The following is a 21,514-nucleotide window of genomic DNA, read 5'->3' as shown; positions in this document are numbered from 1 at the left end:
ATCAATACGAAGGGCAAGAATCTTAGCAAAAATATTGTAATCTAGGTTAACTAAAGAGATCGGACGATCATTTTTACAAAACGAGGGGTCTTTATTATTTTTGGGGATTAAACAGATCATAGCCTCTTGAAAAGAACATGAAGAAGAAGCGTCCTTCACAAAAGACTGATATAGCAATAAAAGATGTGGAAGTAGTAAGGAAGCAAAATGCGCATAGAATTCAATAGTAAAGCCATCAGGGCCAGGTTTTTTACCTTTTTTTAATTTTGAAACAGCTGTTTTAATTTCAGAAAGAGTGATGTCCGATTCCAACGAGACAAAGTCCGCATCTTGTGAAGAGGGAGAAGGAATTGAATGAAAGAAAGAGGAAAGTGCAGCAGAGGAAGATTGCAACTCTGGTGTGTAAAGCATCTTGTAAAAGGAAATAAACTCATTAAGAATATCTTCATCTTTAAGTAACGATTCACCGGCATTTGTACGAATGGATTCAATTTTAGTGCGTTCTCGACGGATCTTTAAATAATTAGCAAGTAATTTGCCCATCTTATATTGGCCTCCATAATACTGAGCACTGCTTCTTAAAAGATAAGATGAAGCAGTTTCTGTTGAGGATTTATTAAAAGAAATTTTTGCCTCAATAAGCTTTATCAAGGAGACTTCAGAATTAGAGCAATAATAAGAGTATTCAAGACTTTTAATGTCAGCTAACAACTGGGCATTTTTAGCTTCAAAAGACTTCCTTTTCCGGGACACAAAACTTATAATAAAACCTCTAGCCGCAACTTTAAAGGCGTCCCAGATCATTACTGGAGAAGAGTCTGGAGTAGAATTAATAGAGAAAATTTCGGATGCAAACGATGTGAATTGGCCTGTGAAATTGGGATCTGATAATAATGAATTATTAAAACACCATCTACAAACAAGAGGGGAAAAAGGAAGTAGGTCAAAATCTACAGAAACTGGAGCATGATCCGAAAATAGGATGGAGCCAATTTCAGAGTGGGAATCAAGTTGGGATAAAGGCTTACTAAAGAAAAAATAATCTATTCTGGATTGTGAATTGTGAGAGAGAAAATAGAAAGTATATTCCTGCAGGTCTGGATTACAAAGCCTCCAAATGTCAGTTAAGGCTGTGCGTCGAATGGTAGAGGCAAATTGTGAGTGCATCTTGATGTTACAAAACTTTGCAGAAGAATGTCTGTCTAGAATAGGGTCAAGAACTTGGTTACAATCACCTCCAAAAATAACATAGTCATCAGTAAACATGACAAGCTTATCTGAAATCCGAGTCCAAAACACGTTATCAACAGTAACAGGTGCATAAACATTGAACAAAACTAAGGGTATATGATCAATGAGTAATTTAACAATCACCCAACGACCTTTGAGATCGTTCTCTTGATGAACTACTGAAAGATGATATTTTTTTTGGCACAGTATAGATAAACCATTTTTCTTTCCTAAGGCAGGGGAAGAGAAAACATGACCCACCCATCCTCTTTTCAACTTAACTGCCTCAGCATCTGACAAGTGAGTTTCTTGAATGAAGGCAATATCTGTATTTAATCTAGCTAGGTGAGTTAACACACGTTGTCTTTTTATAGGATTATTAACACCCTTAACGTTCCAAGTTAGAACTCTAAATGAGAACTATTGAAAAGAACATGCACAGGTAATATAAAAACGTCAAAAATGTATCTATCCAATATAAACATAAAAGAATTCAACAGTGTAGCAATAAGGATCACATGCCCACGTATCGTACAAACAATTGAAAAACAGTTGTCAAAGAGATTAAGAATAAGAAAGAGAAGAACAAAACAGCATTGCAGAATATTATTACCAGGGAGAGAAAGAAAAAAGAAAATGAGGAAGATAGCCAGGTTCAGGATTACGGAAGAAAATAGAATAAAGAAAAAAGAGAAAAGAGAAAAGTGAATGGTGGAGAGAGCAAAAAAGGAGGGATAGGAAAAGAAAAGAGGAAAGAGCAGGGAAAAGAACAATGAAAAGAAGAAATCAATACAAGATACAGAGTTCAAAATACAAGATGACGGGGAACAAGAAATGCATCAGAACAGACAAACGATCCTGTAAAAATAAAAAATAAGCATAACATGATGAACAAGGAATGTCCATGGAATCAGTCGCACAAGAGTCAAGAAACTGCTGGAGCACCGCCGGGTCCTCATAATTCGTCGTCTTGTTGTTATATGTCACTTTAAATAAGCAAGGATGAAATAGACCGTAGCGAGCATTCAGGGAACGAAGAGCAGACAGCATATCCAGAAATCGTTTGCGACGGTCTGCTGTAGGTTTGGCGTAGTCCTGTGCAAAGAAAAGATTAGAACCATTCCAAGTGATTTTTCCTTTCTGCTTAGCAGATTGAAGAACTTTGAGTAGGTCAGTAAATTCCAAAAAGTACAGGATAACGCCTCTGGGCTTTACTGTAGAGGAAGAAGCAGTAGAAAGACGAGTAGGTGGACCTAGCCGATGAGCTTGTTGGATGTTTAGAGCTGGAGAGGTTGGGAGACCAAGAAGTTGCAGTAAAAAGGATTGGAAAAAAGTGATAGGGTTCGGTCCCTCAAGTCCTTCTGCAAGTCCGTAAATGCGTAGGTTATTACGCCTGTTTCGGTTCTCCAAGTTTTCCACCTGATACTTGAGACCTTGAATTTCTTTCTGCACAGTCGAGACTTGATCAGGCAGTGCTTGAACTGAGGTAAAGTTTTTGTTCAAGACAGTCAACGTTTTGTTCCATATGAGACCAGTTATCTTCAAGCTTATGGAGCCGGCGTTAGTGTCTGCCATATAAGGTTTGAGAGAACGGATTTCCTCCATGTAAGGTTAAAGCGAGCGAATTTCTTCTAATAAAAGCTCAATTGAGATAGAAGAAGATGCGTGAGGAGGTGATGGAGGATTAGTTTTAACTCGTTTCCCTGAGGCGGAGGCAGACGCAGAAGGTAATTTAGAAGTGACCTTTGTGCTTGAACGGGAATTATGAGGCGAGGAGGATTTTGTGGAAGGAGAATCATTGACTGCTTCTTCAGAAGTCTCTTGTAGGACACTGAAAGGGTTGACATCTTCCAGGGGTGTAGTGGTAGAGTTACCTTGCTGTGAGGAATTACGATTGTGACGAGACATTGCCATTGAGAGAAAAAAAAACCTCAAAAAATGAATATTCTGAGGAGGAGAGACTCAAAAAACAGCAAGAAAGTCAATAAAAAGTAAAAGAGTAAAGCTGCAGAGAATGCGTAAAAAACTGGAAAACCAACAGTATTCCTGAATTTAATAGGAGAGTCGCGTTGTAGGGAGAGCGTTTGTCATCCGAGAATAAAACAGGTATATAGAAGATAGCTGCAATATTGTGAAGTAAGCAGAAGTCCAAAATGGCGGTGCGGCAAAGCACTGAGGTGAAACATGGACGTAGAAACAGCTCAAAATGCCAAAAGCACGAAGAGAAATGCCATTTAAGGTAACAGTTCGAAAAATAAGAGTAAATTGAGCAAACTGTAAGCCATGAACACCATTATACACTGCAGCGTGTGAGGAAGGCCTTGCAGCTTGTATGAGGCGGCAGGAATCACAAAATGGCGTCCGCGATTAAACGCGAGCCGTCACTGCCGATAAAATCTTGAAATAAAGGCTGCCGCTCACCCCATGCGCTGAAAAAGGTAAGTAACCGCGAACACAGCAGGTGTTCGGGAGAAAGATGGTTAGGAGCAGCGGACCACGTAGACACTGGGAGCACTCGAAGGGTCCCCGTCCCGTCTACGCCGTGCGGAGCTCCTCGGAGATGCGGCCATTACCAGCGGCGCTGAAGCCACGCCCCATTGAGCTGATACTGTTAACAAGCATTAGGAACACCAATAGGTCCGGTTAGTTTTAGACGTATTTAAGCTGTTTTGTGATATGTCTCGATAAACTGACAGACCCTTCACAGAGAGTCATTCAGATATTGGCTATTTCTTTGATTCTGTCGCCGGAGAGTGTCAATCAAAGTGTCACACATTTAAGAGCAGTGTCACTCATACACCAACTGTAACCACAGAAAAGTCACGCATAAGAAATCTGAAAACTTGGCAGCTATGAGTCTGGGCGAGCAGAGCAGACCCAACAACAGAACAGACTCCCCCCTGCCGTCTGGGACAACATAGTGTCTGATAACATCCAGATGCCACTGAACACATCCAGGCGCTCATGTCACACTGCCAGAACCACGTCCCTCACCACTGCCTTGTGTGTCTTCAAGACATTGATCTCCGTGGCATGCTGAGATTCAGGAAAACAACGAACCTGTAATAAAAAAAATGCTTATCTCAACCAAGAGCAGCATTTAAAAGAGGAGGAGTGTTCTGAGAAGGGACTACTTATGGACCACAGCGTTCTAGTTCTAGATTGATGCTATCTTTTGGATGTTCTTTAAAGGTGCTGCAGACGTGGCATTACAAGATGTTATGTATAATGGTAGCCTACGGTCTTGAAATGAAATCAGGAAATGCTGCCTCTCTTAGGGCCCGATGTAGGTAATTAGTATTTACCGATTCGTAAATACCGAATTTTACCGATTCGGTATTTACAAATCGGTAAATGCTATGTATGTATTTTTACCTACTTAATTAACGAATCGGTGACATTCGGTAATTACCGAATCGGTATTTACCGATTCGGTAATTGCCATTGATTCCTAACGGCCTTGAGGCCCATAGGAACCAATGGCAATTACCGAATCTGTAAATACCGATTCGGTAAAATTACCGAATTGACAAGGGGGACAGGGTGTCACTTTGACACCCTGTTGCACCCCTGATTCAGGCTTGTGTGCCATGTGACACACATACATGACCTTAGGGCATGGCATGTATGTGTGCCACATGGCACAGGTGTACATGCACAGATGTGCATGTATAGGAATTCGTTATTTTCCATCAAATAGTATTTGATGGTAAATAACGAATTCTTAAGGGCCTGTGGCACTAGTTTCAGTGCCACCTACATCCCATATTACCGATTCGGTTAATTTACAGAATCGGTAATTTTTAGGCCCCCTACATCTGAAACTACAAATACCGGTCGGTAACGGCCGAAATCGACCGTTACTGACCGGTATCTGGCCACCTACATCTGGCCATTAATCTCTTCGTTGCCCCTCTTTGGAGCTGTCCCCCATCTCTTTCCTTCATTCATCCAGGGCAGGCTCATAGCTGGCCTGAGGTTTCTTACTGCTGAATAGCTCATCGCAGCTCCACACAGCAGATGACAGCCACAAATCACCAGCAGAGGCGGAGGGTGTCTCCATGTTAGGAACATTGTTCCATATCATCAGTGTTGTACCCCCTTCCTGGACAAAGATTGCTGTGCGTGTACAATCATGTAAACAGATAAAAGTGCCCTTAAGAAATATGCACTGCAGTAGCAACAGACACAGGGACTGTACGTTCACCATATCCCTGTACCTGCCTCTTCTTGATTAGGAGTTTAATTTACAACAGAACTATTTGTAGTTTCTTAAGGCCTCACTGCTTTTGTTGTTAATGGCAGAGCAGCATCACATGAGGACTAATTAACTGAGCAAGGATGATCTTTTCATCTTTAGTGATGTCAGGCAGCTTGCCAACTGCTTCTTGTCCTGTTCTCATTGCTTCATCTGTGCATCTTTAGTTTGCTCCCTCTGCTTCGTATCAAAGGTGGTCAGGAACCATTTGGATGTGGATGGCAATCCCTTATGACCAGAAAAGGAATAATGGTGTCCAGGGGCAACCTGAAATACCAGAAAGCTCCTTAGATACAATATGGTCTCAGAGGGAGGAGTATTGTCCTCAGCCGCCAGTGATGATTCAAAACTCTTTCTGTCACCAAAAAGGAACTTGCGTGGAATAGTCGGGTGTTCCTTGGGCTTCGGGTGCCACGCAGTGGCATAACAGAAGCCCCCTCAGCCCCTGAGCTCTGGAGGCCCCCTTCTAGCACTGGGTCTGTGGCATTGGGGGCCCCTTACATGTACTTTGCAGGGGGGCCTCAAGTTCTGTAATGCCACTGATGCCACACCTATCCAAAGGGACTGAGGTTCTTCTTAGCCAGCAGGAAAGGGTTAATGCTCACAACATATAGGCTGACCTACATAGACATTGGGATGTTCTTGGCAGGCAGAGCAAAGTAGAAAGTCTCTAAATATTGGCTTGCTGCTCTGAGGCGCTCCAGACACCGAATATCATTGGTGGAAGGGCATTAACAATTGTAAGCCGCCCCTTTGTTGTTCTTTTGAAGATGAGTGGACCCAGCAGTGACAATTAGTAGTTGAAGTTAACACGTGAAGGTTGTTGATGGAAAGAGGCTGACAGAGAAAGTTGCATTTACAGGATGGGTTTACCCTGGCCAAGGTCCCATCTCTTGTCTACTGTTTGGAGGAGCTGCTCTCCACCCTGTCTCATGAATCTACATGAATAACCCAAGGTCCTTTGACGAATCGCCTTAGGGTACATGACATCAAGCTGAGTGAAATACACTATTAAGAAGCCCAAGAAGTAGGGCTTTTGTGTGTTTGATTCACAAAAGTAACTTACACTTTTGAGTAAGTTTACAGTTTTTAGTAAGTTTACAGTTTTGAGTATGTTTACTACTTTTTGGAATAGGTAAACCCCTTTGTGTAATTTATTACTTAAAAAACAAAAGCAGAGTACGTCCAGCACTACATATTGGCCAACCGCTGGTACTGCAACGCCCTCCCATGAGAAATAATGGAGGTATCATTTTAAATAAAACTCCTTAATAAATAATGCTACATTAAAAATAAATTATTTAAAATAGTTACACATATAAATAAATATAAATGACTGTTCAAAAAATCCATTAAAATAGTGCATATATATTATTTCATTCTAAAATATGTTAATAAGCCATTTTGAATGAAAAATAATATGATAAATGTTATTAAAAATAATTTCATTTATTTTCGTTCATTTTATGTATCACTTTTAATAAATATTAACGCACATTCATTTTTTTTCACCTAAAGAAAAAAAAGTGCATTCATTTTTATTATAAGTGACGTATAGATTTCATTAATATAATTTAATTAGTTATTATTATTTTTAAATTATAGGTATTGTTTTTTTATGGGATTTTATTTCAAGTCCCTACCTCCATTATTTGTTATGGGAGGGTGTTGCAATGGTAGTGGTTGGCCAGGTGTAGTGCTGGACTTACTACTGTTAGTACTCAAAAGTGTAAAGTTACTCAAAGGTGTAAATTACCTTTGTGAATCAGGACCTACAAGTCTAGCACTCACACTGTTGCGCCAAGAGATTTGGTGGGTTTATTGGACTGTTTGGGTGAGCTTATAGCAATCTGTAAGTGAAGCAAAATGGTGCACTCCTAGAATAGCACAATCATTCATTGGACCTTTGTGTGTTGTGTAAAACCTGCCCTTCTTTCTGTTCCTCATCTGTCACACACACTATATTAAACTAATAATGCAAGAAAGTGTTAGGTTGAGTAATGCTGCGGTGAATAGACCACAGAGTCAGCCCTTTAGCTGGCATGCAAGCAGCACTAAATATATCTGCCATGAATCAAGGAGACAACCTATCACCCCTTCTAATGTATATGCAAATACTTGCTTCGCGCCCCTGCTGCTGTATTAGCTTGAAATGGAGCAAGACAAAATGGAGCTCTTTCGCATCCTTGATGTAATAATCAGTTATGGTGTTAACAGTTACTGTGCGTGCTCTGTAAAATGATGCGACGATCAAAGTTACTGCGCAATCAAAGTAACTGTGTACATGCTCTGTAAACCTGTAAAATTACAGGATGTGCAAAGTTACTGTGCATACAGAGTTGCACTGTGCAAGCTCTGTAAACCTACAGAGTGTTAAGAGTTACTGTGTGTTAGACCTGTCAGACATAGGGTGGTCCTTCCCCAAAGGTTTTGTGTATTTACCTCCACTTTTTGCTGAATTCACTTTTGTTGGCCTTAGGACTCTGTACACTTTACCACTGCTAACCAGTACTGACATGCTTGTGCTCATTCCCCTAAACATGGTAAAACTGGTTTACACCTGATTGGCACATTTAATCTACTTATAAGTTGCTTGTAGAGTGGTATTCCACATATCCAGGTCCTGTTAAGTAAATGCCACCATTAGGCCTGCAGCACTTATTGTGCCACCCACTTAAATAGCACCTTAAAACATGTCTTAGGCCTGCCATTGCAGCCGGACTGCAGTTTTAAACTGCCAATTCGACATGGCAACGACATGGCAATATAATCCCTTGCCAAGACTGAAACTCCCCTTTTATTCCCTCCCCTTTTATTGCATATAAGTCACCCCTAAGGTAGGCCCTAGAAAACCCATAGGGCAGCGTGCATTGCAATTAAAAGGTTGGACATGTACTTTTAAGTTTCATTTGTCCTGGTAGTAAAAAACTCCCAAATTCATTTTTCACTACTGTGAAGCCTACCTGGCCTATGGGATACAATTGGGTTGCCTTATTACATTTAATATGTGGTAACTTTGATTGGGACTAGGTAAGTAATTCATGTTTGATATCTATGTGATTGTAATGGAAAATCCTCCACAATGGTAAAGTTGGATTTTACATCACAATTTTGGAAATGCCACTTTTAGAAAGCATCCCCTTAAAAAGGACTGTTTAAATCATGTACAAAAGTAAAATGGGGTTCCTGCATGCATGAAGTTTATAAAATGACTGACTGGTGTAATACTTTGAAGCTTTGTTCATGTATTGTTGTTTATTACGTTTATAATTTATTTTACATTTTTGTTTGAAACAGAAAGTGTTTTCTTTATTTCTGACATATATGATAACAGAAAAATGTAAAAATGAATGAATGGTTGAATAAATAACCAGGACCAATGGAATCAGGTATTGGCTCCTGTCTGTTTAAGTAGATAACAGCAGAGTAAGTGATAGTTAGGTTCCTTGTTGTGCTACTTTTGGAAAGTTGTCATTTTCCTGCCCATAGAGTTTTAGTGCCAGCATCAAGTCTTAGGCCACATGACTGGGTGCAACTGACAGTTAGACTTTATTAATTCCTCACAGACAGTCATACAATAGAGGTACCCGTGCCTAAATGGGACATCTGCTGGCAGAATGCACGGGCCGAGAGCTGGGTACTGCCTGACTTGAAACTGATAAGGCAGTGTTCATCCTTCGAACAAATCACCTCCACATTGTCACTACAGCCAGCTTGGAGCTAGGGCAGGGGAGTCAGGAAATTCCATGCACTTCAAAGTAGAAACCTCTAGAAACTTCTCCCAACTTCAAATGAGGGACTGGGTTTAAAAATAGGATCCTCAGACCCACTCTTCACAATCCTGAACCCGCACCTGGAACCAGCCTAAGTCCTCAGCCGCCAAATGGCATCCCACCAGTCATGGGCCCTTGGTTGTGTTGCTAAAGGCAAGCAGACAGCCAAACTCCAAAACTGAGCACTTAAAGATTTTTGGCTAATAACTGCTCTGAGAAAGGAGACCAGATCAACCTGCTCGTCAATCCACCCAAGAAGCATCGTCGGACGGCCTGACTTTGCAGCTGCTCCTGCTATGTTCTTCTCTACTACAGCAAATCTTGTTCATTGGTCCTTCGCCAAAGGGGCATCCGAGACCCTGGAACTGTCTTTGGCTATAGCCTCTTGCCACATCCTGCTGGAGATTTTCAACTTCCAAAGAAGTGTCTAAGTCCGAACGTTGAAATCTTCACTGCAGATTCCACCCAAGGCTCCCTGACGACGACGCTCCCTCTTTCGACACAACCTGAAGCCTTGTCCAGCTGAACTTTACCTTCTCAGAAAATTTTTCTTGAAAATTCTTCTTAGTTCGAAGGTAAGCGCCAACTGAGCCCAATCCAATTCTCGTATCTGACCGGCGCTCCATTGCAATCGCCATATTTCTTTACTTTGACTCGGTCTCACGTGACTAGATGTCCGCAGTTGGCACTTTGTTATTATAGTCATTTTTAGTAAAACAATTAAAAATTCATAACTCCAGTTCTACTAATTGGATGCTTGTTGTTTTGGTGTCAAATAATATATTGAAATGTACATTATTTCTCTAACTTGCGGTTGGATTTTTACTGTGTTGTTTTTTCACTTTATTACTGCTTGTGTGCTGCATGAATACATTACACATTGCCTCTAAGTTAAGCCTGACTACCTTTGTGCCGAGCTGCCCAGGGTTAAGCACAAGGTTAAGCATAGGGTTAAGTTAGCAACTTTTTCTGGTTCAACATGCCAGGGATTGTGGCTGTTGCTTGACCAGAGCTCACACCCCAGTCAACCAACAACACAATTTCTCACACTGTGCTTCCAGAGTTACAGTGTGAATGATCTGTTCTGAGTTATTGTGTGTTCAGAGTTAGTGTAAGCATGCTCTGTAAATCTACAGAATGTTTAGTTATGGTGCATTCTAAGTTACTGTGTGCTTGCTCTGTAACCCTATAGGGTGTTCAGAGATACGGCGTGTTGAGAGTTACTGTATGTGCTCTGTAAACCTATGTGGTGTTCAGAGTTACAGGACATGCTCTGTAATCTTAGAGAGCATTGTGAGTCACTATACATGTTCCATGTACCGTATATGGTGTTCAGGGTTACTGACAAACTTTGTAAACTTATCATGCAATCAAAGCTGCTTTGCCCGCGTTAGGCAACCTATATGTTTTTGAGAGTCACTGAGCATGTATATGGTGTTAAAAGTTACTCTGCATGCTCTGTAAACCTAAATGGCATTCTGACTCAGAATGCATACCCAGTGTATCTTATTGTGGTCAGAGTTGCTGCACACACTTTGTTCTAAGCTTCACTGCATGCTTTGTACAACCAACATGTTGTTTATACTCACTGTGTTTACTCTTTACAGTTATATGAGGTTCAGAATTCCAGTAGATGATGTAAGATATATACAGTGCTTGGATCTAATAAATGCTCTCTGTACACATCCTATGGTATTCACAGTTACTGTGGGCACTCTGTAATCAAATATGGTGTTCAGAGTTACTGCATATGCTCTGTAAACTTACATGATGCTTAGAGTTACTGCACATGCTATCAGTCAGCAGGGCTGGAGGTTTTGCTTAGTACTTTATGTGGTCCAAGTATGTGGAGGGGGTACTCCAAACCCACTCACACTGGTGCCCTTCAGTTACAGACAGGCTGGCACTCATTGCAGAGTGTTTGCGTGGCTGGATTGAAGCTGTGTGTGCATTTTATAGTGAAACAAGGGCCCCCTCAATCCAGAATATGTTCCTAGGACAGGGCTAATACATTTTTCAGAACAAATTCCTAGGCAACAATTATTCTGAGCATACTCAGATAACCAGCTCAATGGAGCATCTATTGGAACCTCAATGCACTGACTAAATCACAAGTTATTTTAAAAATATTTGTTTATTCAAAATTATTTCATACATCAAATACACAATTGAATTGTTAAAATAGGTGGCCTCAAATTAGAACTGAGTGGCACCTAGTTTAGTTAAAAGGAACTGATATACATAGGCAAACATACTATTAATTTTGCATAAAGTAAAACAATAGACATGTATCAAAAAAATCAATTTTTCATTTAAACAGTATATGAATTGTCATCATCATTTGTCTCTACGCGCGTTTCGGCAAACAGTTGCCTTCTTCAGGAGAATCACACGATTTTCTAGAAAACAACAATGTGCATTTTAGTATTTTTAACAACAGTGCATTGAGGTTAAAATGGCGGCATGTTATAGTGCCGAGGTACATATGCGGTACAAAAGTATGGTAGCCTCCACAGATCAGAAATAGTGGATAATAAATAGAAAACAAAAGATGAAGAGTTTGAGATCTGTGGTAAAAGGAAATACTAACAGTGATTGAAGCTGTGCGCATGCCTAGGATGTGCTGTGCGCATGCCTAGGATGTGCTGTGCGCCTCCATGTTGATGGTGAACCTCGATTCTCAGCAGGCCACAGACACCTGTGTGCTTCTTTGAGATGGCAGCCATCTTGGACAGTTGGGTATAACTCCCTTGTGGTTAAAGGCATCCTTTGCAAGCAATCATGGTGCAATGTTGCAGCAACCAAGACCTCACTATGTGGATACCTAACTTTCCTCGCAAGGACCCGGTCCTTCTTATAGGATCAATTTTATGGACCATTGGATCTAATAGTAGTATCCTGCAGTCCTATTGTTGATGTATATAAACTTTGAGCTACTCTCTTGAACTTTTATCTGAAATGTTAAGACTGAAGCCATATTACAGGAATGGATTACAGAAAAACATTCTGAAGTTGTGCTGTTGATGAAAACAGAAACTCTGAACTATTCTCATGAATAATAATTTAACTGTTTAAAGTAGGGTCGTCCCCTACTAAGGTACTCTGTGAATAAATAATGAGGTCGCTTTAGGAGGATCCATGCATATGTGCTTACAGAGGCCATGTTTAGGGCTTTGGAGTTCAGTAAAGCCCATACTGGCACTAGATTGGGTAACAACAGGACAATAACAGTACTGGCGGCAGGAGATGGTGGCAGCGTCTCTAACCCGCTTTTGCTGATGCTGTTACAGCGCTGTTGGAGATTCCTTTTATGCTGATAAGCCAACAGTAATTTTAACCGTGTTATAGCTTGTGCACACTTGTGCTATTTTTAAACATTTAATTAGTGTGTGTGTTGAATGCGAACGCGCACCTAAACTTTTCTTTTATTTCAAACTAGTATTTCTGTGCGCTGATTGCTATGCGCCAGAAGTCACCGCGCTGACTTTCCCTTACCTGATTGAAAAGCAGGGAAGCTGCTTTCAGCCAGTCACTTTTTCAGGAGATAGCGAGGAGTAGTGGTGGTTCGAACTCTACTTCCTGTCCGCCTCGTTCCGACAGGGTAATAAGTACCGTTGTGCGGAGGGCGGACAGATGAGAGCCACACACTGCAGGCACTTCCTGTTTTCACTGGAGCGGGTAGCGCTCTAGTGTTTAATTTCAGTGACTATTTAGGCTGAGCCCCAGACGCAGTGCACTCGCGGCAGGAGATGGTGGCAGCGTCTCTAACCCGCTTTTGCTGATTCTGTTACAGCGCTGTTGGAGATTCCTTTTATGCTGATAAGCCAACAGTAATTTTAACCGTGTTATAGCTTGTGCACACTTGTGCTATTTTTAAACATTTAATTAGTGTGTGTGTTGAATGCGAACGCGCACCTAAACTTTTCTTTTATTTCAAACTAGTATTTCTGTGCGCTGATTGCTATGCGCCAGAAGTCACCGCGCTGACTTTCCCTTACCTGATTGAAAAGCAGGGAAGCTGCTTTCAGCCAGTCACTTTTTCAGGAGATAGCGAGGAGTAGTGGTGGTTCGAACTCTACTTCCTGTCCGCCTCGTTCCGACAGGGTAATTAGTACCGTTGTGCGGAGGGCGGACAGATGAGAGCCACACACTGCAGGCACTTCCTGTTTTCACTGGAGCGGGTAGCGCTCTAGTGTTTAATTTCAGTGACTATTTAGGCTGAGCCCCAGACGCAGTGCACTCGCGGCAGGAGATGGTGGCAGCGTCTCTAACCCGCTTTTGCTGATTCTGTTACGGCGCTGTTGGAGATTCCTTTTATGCTGATAAGCCAACAGTAATTTTAACCGTGTTATAGCTTGTGCACACTTGTGCTATTTTTAAACATTTAATTAGTGTGTGTGTTGAATGCGAACGCGCACCTAAACTTTTCTTTTATTTCAAACTAGTATTTCTGTGCGCTGATTGCTATGCGCCAGAAGTCACCGCGCTGACTTTCCCTTACCTGATTGAAAAGCAGGGAAGCTGCTTTCAGCCAGTCACTTTTTCAGGAGATAGAGAGGAGTAGTGGTGGTTCGAACTCTACTTCCTGTCTGCCTCGTTCCGACAGGGTAATTAATACCGTTGTGCGGAGGGCGGACAGGTGAGAGCCACACACTGCAGGCACTTCCTGTTTTCACTGGAGCGGGTAGCGCTCTAGTGTTTAATTTCAGTGACTATTTAGCCCTCGCCCCCTTAGGAGCGCGCAGCGATCGCGCGCAGCCGAATATCCGCCGAAGACCCGCCAAAGAGCTGCCCGTCTGCGCCCGTCCACGCCAGGACGGTGCCAGGAGCCAGGGGATATGCTCTGCTCAAATACAGAACAGAGAACATTCAGGTATTCCGTTCAAGATCTGTTGTCCCTGAAACCCGCCATCATTCCCAAATGTACAAATGACAACTGGCCGATTCCTGAGGGTCCATTCTCCTGCAACATCTGTCATTTTCAAGCGACTCATATAAACCCCATAGAATCCTTAGCAACTAGCGTAGGAAAACCCAAAGAAGGACTAAAATGCATACTACTAAATGTACACTCTATGCCCAAACACCAATTGCAAATATGGGACTTACTCCAAACATTACAGCCTGATCTATGTTTCCTGACCGAGACGTGGCTTAAGCCCCACACAACCCCGGCCATTGCATTAGGTGTTCCTACAGGATATAAGTTCATAAACATGGATAGACCCACCAAAATAGGAGGCGGTCTGGCCATAGTTTATAAAGATCATATGAAAATTACCATGTTGGAGAAAAAATGCTGCCCCACACTAGAAATTCTATTTTTCAGAATCAACCTGTCTACCAGAATATCCAAGAAAGGAGCTCTCATTTATCGCCCACCAGGACCATACTCAGGGTTTTCTCTCGCCCTCCTGGAACTGCTAGCCCCCTACATCAGAGCCAAAGAAGACTTTGTTCTCTTGGGCGACTTCAACATACATGCAGATATTCCAGAACTAGCCGAAACAAAATCACTGCTTGCAGATCTGTCCACCTTAGGTCTAACATTACAAAATAATGGGCCCACTCATGAAGGCGGACATTTTTTAGATCTGCTTTTCTCGAACTGTGCTGTAAATACCCCCAATGTTGCTACTCAGCTAGACTGGACGGACCATTATCTGGTAGAATTCCATTTGCCCGCTACTAATAAACCCCCTTATAAAAAAAACCTCCCTCCTATATGGCGCCATCAGTGGCATAGAATTACAGTTGAAGAACTACAGAGGGTCTGGGAGAACCCTAAATTTCTGGAAACAGATGGTGTGGAAGACACATTAAGCAAATTTAAGATCTCTCTTACTGAGGCAATAGATACATTGGCTCTTATCAAATTGCATAAACAATTTCCCCCAAATAAACAGGAGAAATGGTATACAGAGGCACTGCGATCCGAGAAGCAAGGATGTAGAAGATTAGAAAAAAGATGGAGGAAGACACATCTAGAAGAGAAAAAAAAGGCATATCTTGAAGCACAATCGAAATACTACAAAAATATTAGACTGGCCCGTAAGAGTAGTCTGACCCAACAATTGATAGAGGCTGGAAACTCCTCGAAGGAGTTATACAGAATCCTCGAAACATTTGTTAAACCCGCAGCCTGTGTTAGCTCAGATGATTTCTCTTTGCCTTTATGCAATGAAATATCACTATTTTTGAGAACAAAATAAACACAATTTATGAGAAAATCCTGAAAGCCACTAATTCCAACTGTGGTACCTCTATTTCCCCCATACCTAAACAAAAGAAGTCGTCCCTATTAACCTTCTCACCAGTCGTGGACACAGACCTTCCTCCCCTTATTAGCCACATCAAATCAGGCTCTCCTAATGACCTTGTACCAGCCAAAATGATGATTTCCTTATGCTCCTTCTTAGGTCCCCACATCCAAACTATCATAAATCATTCTCTTAGAGACGGACGAGTGCCAGCAGAATGGAAACAAGCTGTGGTCAATCCCATCCGAAAAAACGCCACTCTCCCCTGGACGGACCTTTCCAACCTAAGACCCATCTCCCTCCTACCCTATCTCAGTAAACTCACCGAGAAGCAACTGTCGAAATACATCGAAGCAGTGGAAGGCCTGGACCCCTCTCAATCTGGGTTCAGGCCCGATCACAGCACAGAATCAGCCCTCCTCTCAGTGACCGATAACATCAGAATGTCACTAGATGGAGGGAGCTCAGTGATTCTGGTGCTGTTAGATCTTTCAGCTGCTTTCGACACGGTGTCCCATGAACTTCTTCTCGACAGACTGAGGGATATAGGTGTGGAGGGAACGGCCTTGTCCTGGTTGGAGAGCTTTCTCTCGGGACGTGCACAAGGTGTTAAATTGGGCTCCCATTCTTCGACCTCAAGGGAGCTCACTAAGGGAGTGCCACAGGGCTCATGCCTAAGCCCCACGCTCTTTAACGTGTACGTGGCCCCCTTAGCTAACATCATAAGATCTTACGGATTTACCCCGGTGTCATACGCTGATGACACCCAACTTTTGTTTCCCTTCCAAACCCTCACACCCACAGTACAAACAACTTTTGCGGACGGGATGAGAGCAGTGGCACGATGGATGGCACAAAATTATCTCCAATGCAATGTGACAAAAACCGAAGTAATGCTGTTTGGGGGGGCAACTCTTTTGTGGTCTCCAGACTGGTGGCCCCTGGAGTTGGGTCCGGTCCCAACCCCTAAATTAACAGTAAAAAACCTTGGTATTAAACTTGACCAGGCACTCCTACTCAAGGAACACACTACCTAAGTGACAGGTGCATGCTTCCATGTGGTGGGGTTGCTCCGACGTGTTTTCCCCTTTCTGCCAGACAACCACAGGAAAACACTCATTCAAACTCTAATAATAGGTAGAATGGACTACTGTAATGGCCTTTACGTATCGGCTAATGAGGAACAACTGGAGAAATTACAAGTAGTCCAAAACACGGCAGCAAGACTAGCTCTAAATGCTCCCCATAGAACCCCTTCTCGTCCCCTTTTACACCAACTCCACTGGCTGCCGGTAAAGCACCGTATCAAGTTCAAAATATGCTGCATGGTACATAGATGTTTGTTCGGTGCAGGTCCCAAATATCTTAAGAAAATATTTGTACCATACATCCCCGGCCGCACACTGCGCTCCAGCAACCACCTACTGCTACAGGTTCCAAAAGTGAGAAAAGCCAGACAAGGTGGACGAGCTCTATCGTACAAAGGACCTATAATCTGGAATTCCCTACCAATTGCACTGAAACTGATCCCTAGCCTTGAATCTTTCAGGAAAAAACTCAAAACATACCTTTTCACACTGCCCTAATACAATCCCCCTTTTTTGTCTCAATCTTGCTCATAACTGAAAGCTAACAGCGATTAAACAGCAGAAGCAGAAAAAGCGCAGAGATATCCCTCCGGGAATTGAATCAGGCGCTCAATAAGCAAATAAATAAATAAATATCTTTCTAACTTTACAGAAGTCAAGTAGAATCTATAACTTCTCTTCCACAAGAGCGTGTGTAGTGACGTCATTTAAGGTAGTTATCCAAAGCAATGGGAGACCTATGAATAAAAAGGCATTTATATAGCGCACAGCTACTCAAAAGAGTGTCCAAGCGCATCAAAGGGCCCTGGAGCAAAACCCACTACATCATCTTCAATTGCAGAAGAGACAAGAGAGAAAAGTGGAAAAACGAAAAGCGAAGAGAAAATCACATTATTGATTAAAATGCAGAGTTTTAAGGAGCTTCCTGGGCCTGAGGTCTGAGGTACCCAAATGAGGATGCACCTGAACGGACGCGAGAAATTCTAGGAACCGCTGCCAGATTCATCGAGGAGGATCTCAGAGTTCTAGAAGGAACATAGTGGGCAATCCTTCTACAAATGTACCTGGCACCCTTTCCATGAAAGGCCTTAAAGAATAACACCGTGTCCTTAAATCTGATTCTATTTTTCACTGGGATCCAATGGAGAGCTCTGAGATGGGGGGACATATGAGTCCTAGCTTTAAGTCTGAGAATGACTCTGGCAGCGGCATTTTGTGCCACCTTCAGACGCTTAGGAAGATATTCTGGGAGGCCAAGGTAGAGTATATTCACATAGTCCAATCTTGAAGTAATCAAAGCCTGGACCACGGATCTCCTGCAGACTAAAGACAAGAGTGGAAGGAACTTCCACAGCATCCGGAGGAGTCCAATGCATGTTCCCACCAGTGATTGGACTTGGGCCTTCATAGATAAGCGATCATCTATCAGAACACCTAGGTTATTTACCTTTTTTTTGTGTGGCGGGAGGTGGAGACATATCTTGTGGCCACCAGAGTCTCCAGTCATCTGACGGTTGGGTGCCGAAAAGATAATTTCTGTCTTTTCCAGTGCATGTGTATATTTTAACGACTTAGGGCCTGAGTATAAGTTTGGCAGAGTGGGATTTCCATCTGGAATTCTGCTCTGCCTAATTGAACATGGTTTCCCTGCCCACCTTTGCCGGCCTGAAACTCCGGCCCGTACCATCTCTTGAGCTTCAGCTGCCTCGTCGGCCAAGCCTCTGTCCCTGTTCTGGTCAGAGCGCTCTCTATAGCAAGGGAGAAAGATGCCATCATCCCCACACCAGAGCACTGTTTCCCTTTCCTCCCAAGTCCCCCCTTTCCACACCTGCCCTGATGAGATGCCCTTTCCCCCATGTAACATCTGTTCAGAGCAGGGAGTAAATGGGAGCTTTAAACTCCTCAGAATAGGGAACTCAATACCTGCACAGGTATTTCCCAATCAGTTGGTTTTAACTCTTAAAAAGTGGAATTCCGGAAGAGATACCAGCGAGTAATAGTAATTCCAGCCTTCAGGGAGCCCCACTTGGAATTTCCGCCTGCTTGTATTCAGCGCCTAATTGTTTGTATATTTAGTTTTCATGATTTACTTGTTTCCCTTAGAAGTACAGAAACTTGGATTCCCAGAGATGGTGGCCAGGTAGATCAATTTACAATTGCATTTGTGTGTCGTCCTGTGAACAACCAGACGCCTAAGATGTTTCCTTTGCCTTGTAGGAATGTACTACATCCCATAGACCTCACTGATGGCCAGGTAAGGAGGCAGAGGTGCTGGGCACATGTTGTGTCTTTGTTTTCTCTCTCTTATCCCATTCCCCTTTCTCTGCTTCTGCCATCGGTTGGAGTCTGAGAGACAGGAAGGAGATCGCTCCCTGCGGATCCTGCGCACAAACTTCCTGCAACTTGACAGCTGCTCTGTAAACCTATCTGGTGTTGAGAGCTTCTGAGCTCACTTTACACAATGCATGTGGTGCACCCACTTACCGTTCGCACTCATGTTCATGTAAGTGCTTAGTTACAGTCAGGGGCGTGACACAGGCCACCGCAGCCCCTGCCACGCGGGGGGGGCAACTTTTTACGGGCCCCCCATTCAGCCAAAGGCTTATGAATATTTGTGATCTGTTGAACATTCAGGGGCCCCTTATCACATTCTGCAGGGGGCCCATGATTTTGCGTTATGCCTCTGGTAACTGTGCATGGTCCATAAAGCTTATAGTAAACCTATACAGCCTTCAGAATTATGGTACATGACTCTTACTAAATGGGGCTCTGAGTTACTGTGAACCCCAAAATCTTGTGACGCTCAAGATTTCTCTCCATGCTCTGTAAATTAATTTGGAGTTTGGAGGCATTGAACATGCCCTCTGAAACGTACATGGTGTTCAAATGTACTGTGCACCAGTAATCCAACTTATGAAAGGTGTTTAAATTTACCGTGTGCACGAAAAAACATCAAAACTTTAAAATACCTTCTACTGTTTATATGTTTTATTAATTGGGTGCACTCATTAGAAGGGCCTACTGCAAAAATTCTGCCTTATTAATTACCTTGAGAGTATTCTGCAAGTGGTCATAAACATAAATAATTACTTTTCTTATGGGCAACTAAGAACACTAACGTGATTTTTTTTCACAAAAAAAACGTATTTTACACATATTACTATAACAAACAATTCACTCAATAATATCGCTACTAACCCCTTTCAGAGAAAACATCTTACCATATTGATTACTACCTGTGTTTTTGGACACTTTGCCTATCACAAAACACACTATCACTAATTCTTGTCCTTTGATATCCACACAGTGGCCTTCCATAGAGCACTTGTAACCCGTTAAGGTTGAGGATTGCAACACTATAAAAAAAAATCTAATCATGAGATCGTCTTTGTTTCAAATATCTACACTGTTTCCCCCCTCAATTCACTTTCTAATGGCCTTCTTCAGGACATAATTAATCTAATCATATTTCATTATTGCACTGATCCAAATATAAAGTCCTATATGAAAGTCTATCCTGCCACTTTCCAAAAGTATCAACTGGGGGTCAAAATGATACAACCTCAGTCAAAAGGGTATTAGAGTATCCACTAGTTTGAAATTATTTATTTGCGTCTGGGTGCTGCCGACAGGAAGTTGCTGGTACTCTTTTTAATTTTCCTTAAAGATTACAATTACTCGCCCTGAGAGTCCTCAGCTTCATGTTATGGTATTGATACTTGTAGAACGCATGTATACCGCGTATACCGGAGGGTCGTGTCGCTATAGGCAGCAACAACATAAACAAATTCATACAATCTAAAAATTACACAGTATTGACTTTATTGATTAAAAAGAAGAGTTTTCAGATGTTTCCAGAAACTATCAAACAAGGCAAGGATTGAAGCTCAGGAGGGAGATGTTTCCATTTTTTGGGTAGTTGTGTTTGAAAAGGTGTTATGTTTGTAGCAAACTGTTTTGGTCCTGAGCACATCCAATAGCCATTGGCCAGTGGATTGTGATGCTTTTAAGGGAACATGTAGTTTATATTGCAGCAGATTCTAATAAAAAATGAACAATACACAATGATTTGCAAAGTTGCTGATGGTGTGAAAGTGACATCAAGCGCCATTTGATACCTCCATGACATTAGAGGTTAATCCCTTGTCCCACCCACAGCCGGAAGACCACCTCCTCTTTACTGTGACGGAAGGGACTCAGGAACCAACACATAGTGGAAAATACACAAACAGCCCTACTTACGTTATGTTCCTGAAGCTTCCTTCACTGGTCCTGAGAACAGGTGGCAGCACTGATAGCTCCAGTGCTAACAAAGAACAAGTCAGTTGAATGCCTTCTACCACCGTCTCTCCCTACCTGATGACTGCAGTAAAACATTCAGTCCTAGGGGGACAAACAGAAGTCACATTTAAGAAAGCAAAGGAGAAGCGTGACCTGTGGCTGCAAAAAAATATGTAGGTAGCATCAAATATTTGCAGAGGTAAGTAGCTCATGCATTGTAGTAATAGGAGCATAGATCCGAAAGAAAGTTGTAAAGTAGAAAATGAGCTTCCAGTAATTGAAGCTAAGTGGTAGAACAGTTGTCAAAGACAAGGTTCTTTGTAAACGCCCTGCGGAAGCCATCGCTTCTGTCATTTCCACACAGAATTCACAGTATGAAAAAGGGGACCAGTCCTAGGATGTTGAGATTACGGTTTACGTATATAGTAAAACAGTGAACAAGATGAACAACATTTGAACAGAAGTTTCAACTAGTGATTGTACTGTGTTTTAAAAAGTAAGGGTTATAGAAAGCACAGGTATTGGTAACTGTAAGCAACGCGTTGTGAAAACAAACGCGTGATTCACTGCTCGATTAGTTAATGTCCTGAAGAAGGGCTCACTCAGTAGATATAATGTCGAAAC

The sequence above is a fragment of the Lissotriton helveticus genome, chromosome 11, assembly GCF_964261635.1.
Source record: "Lissotriton helveticus chromosome 11, aLisHel1.1, whole genome shotgun sequence".
NCBI classification, from domain to species: Eukaryota; Metazoa; Chordata; class Amphibia; order Caudata; family Salamandridae; genus Lissotriton; species Lissotriton helveticus.
This window is presented reverse-complemented; position numbering follows the sequence as displayed.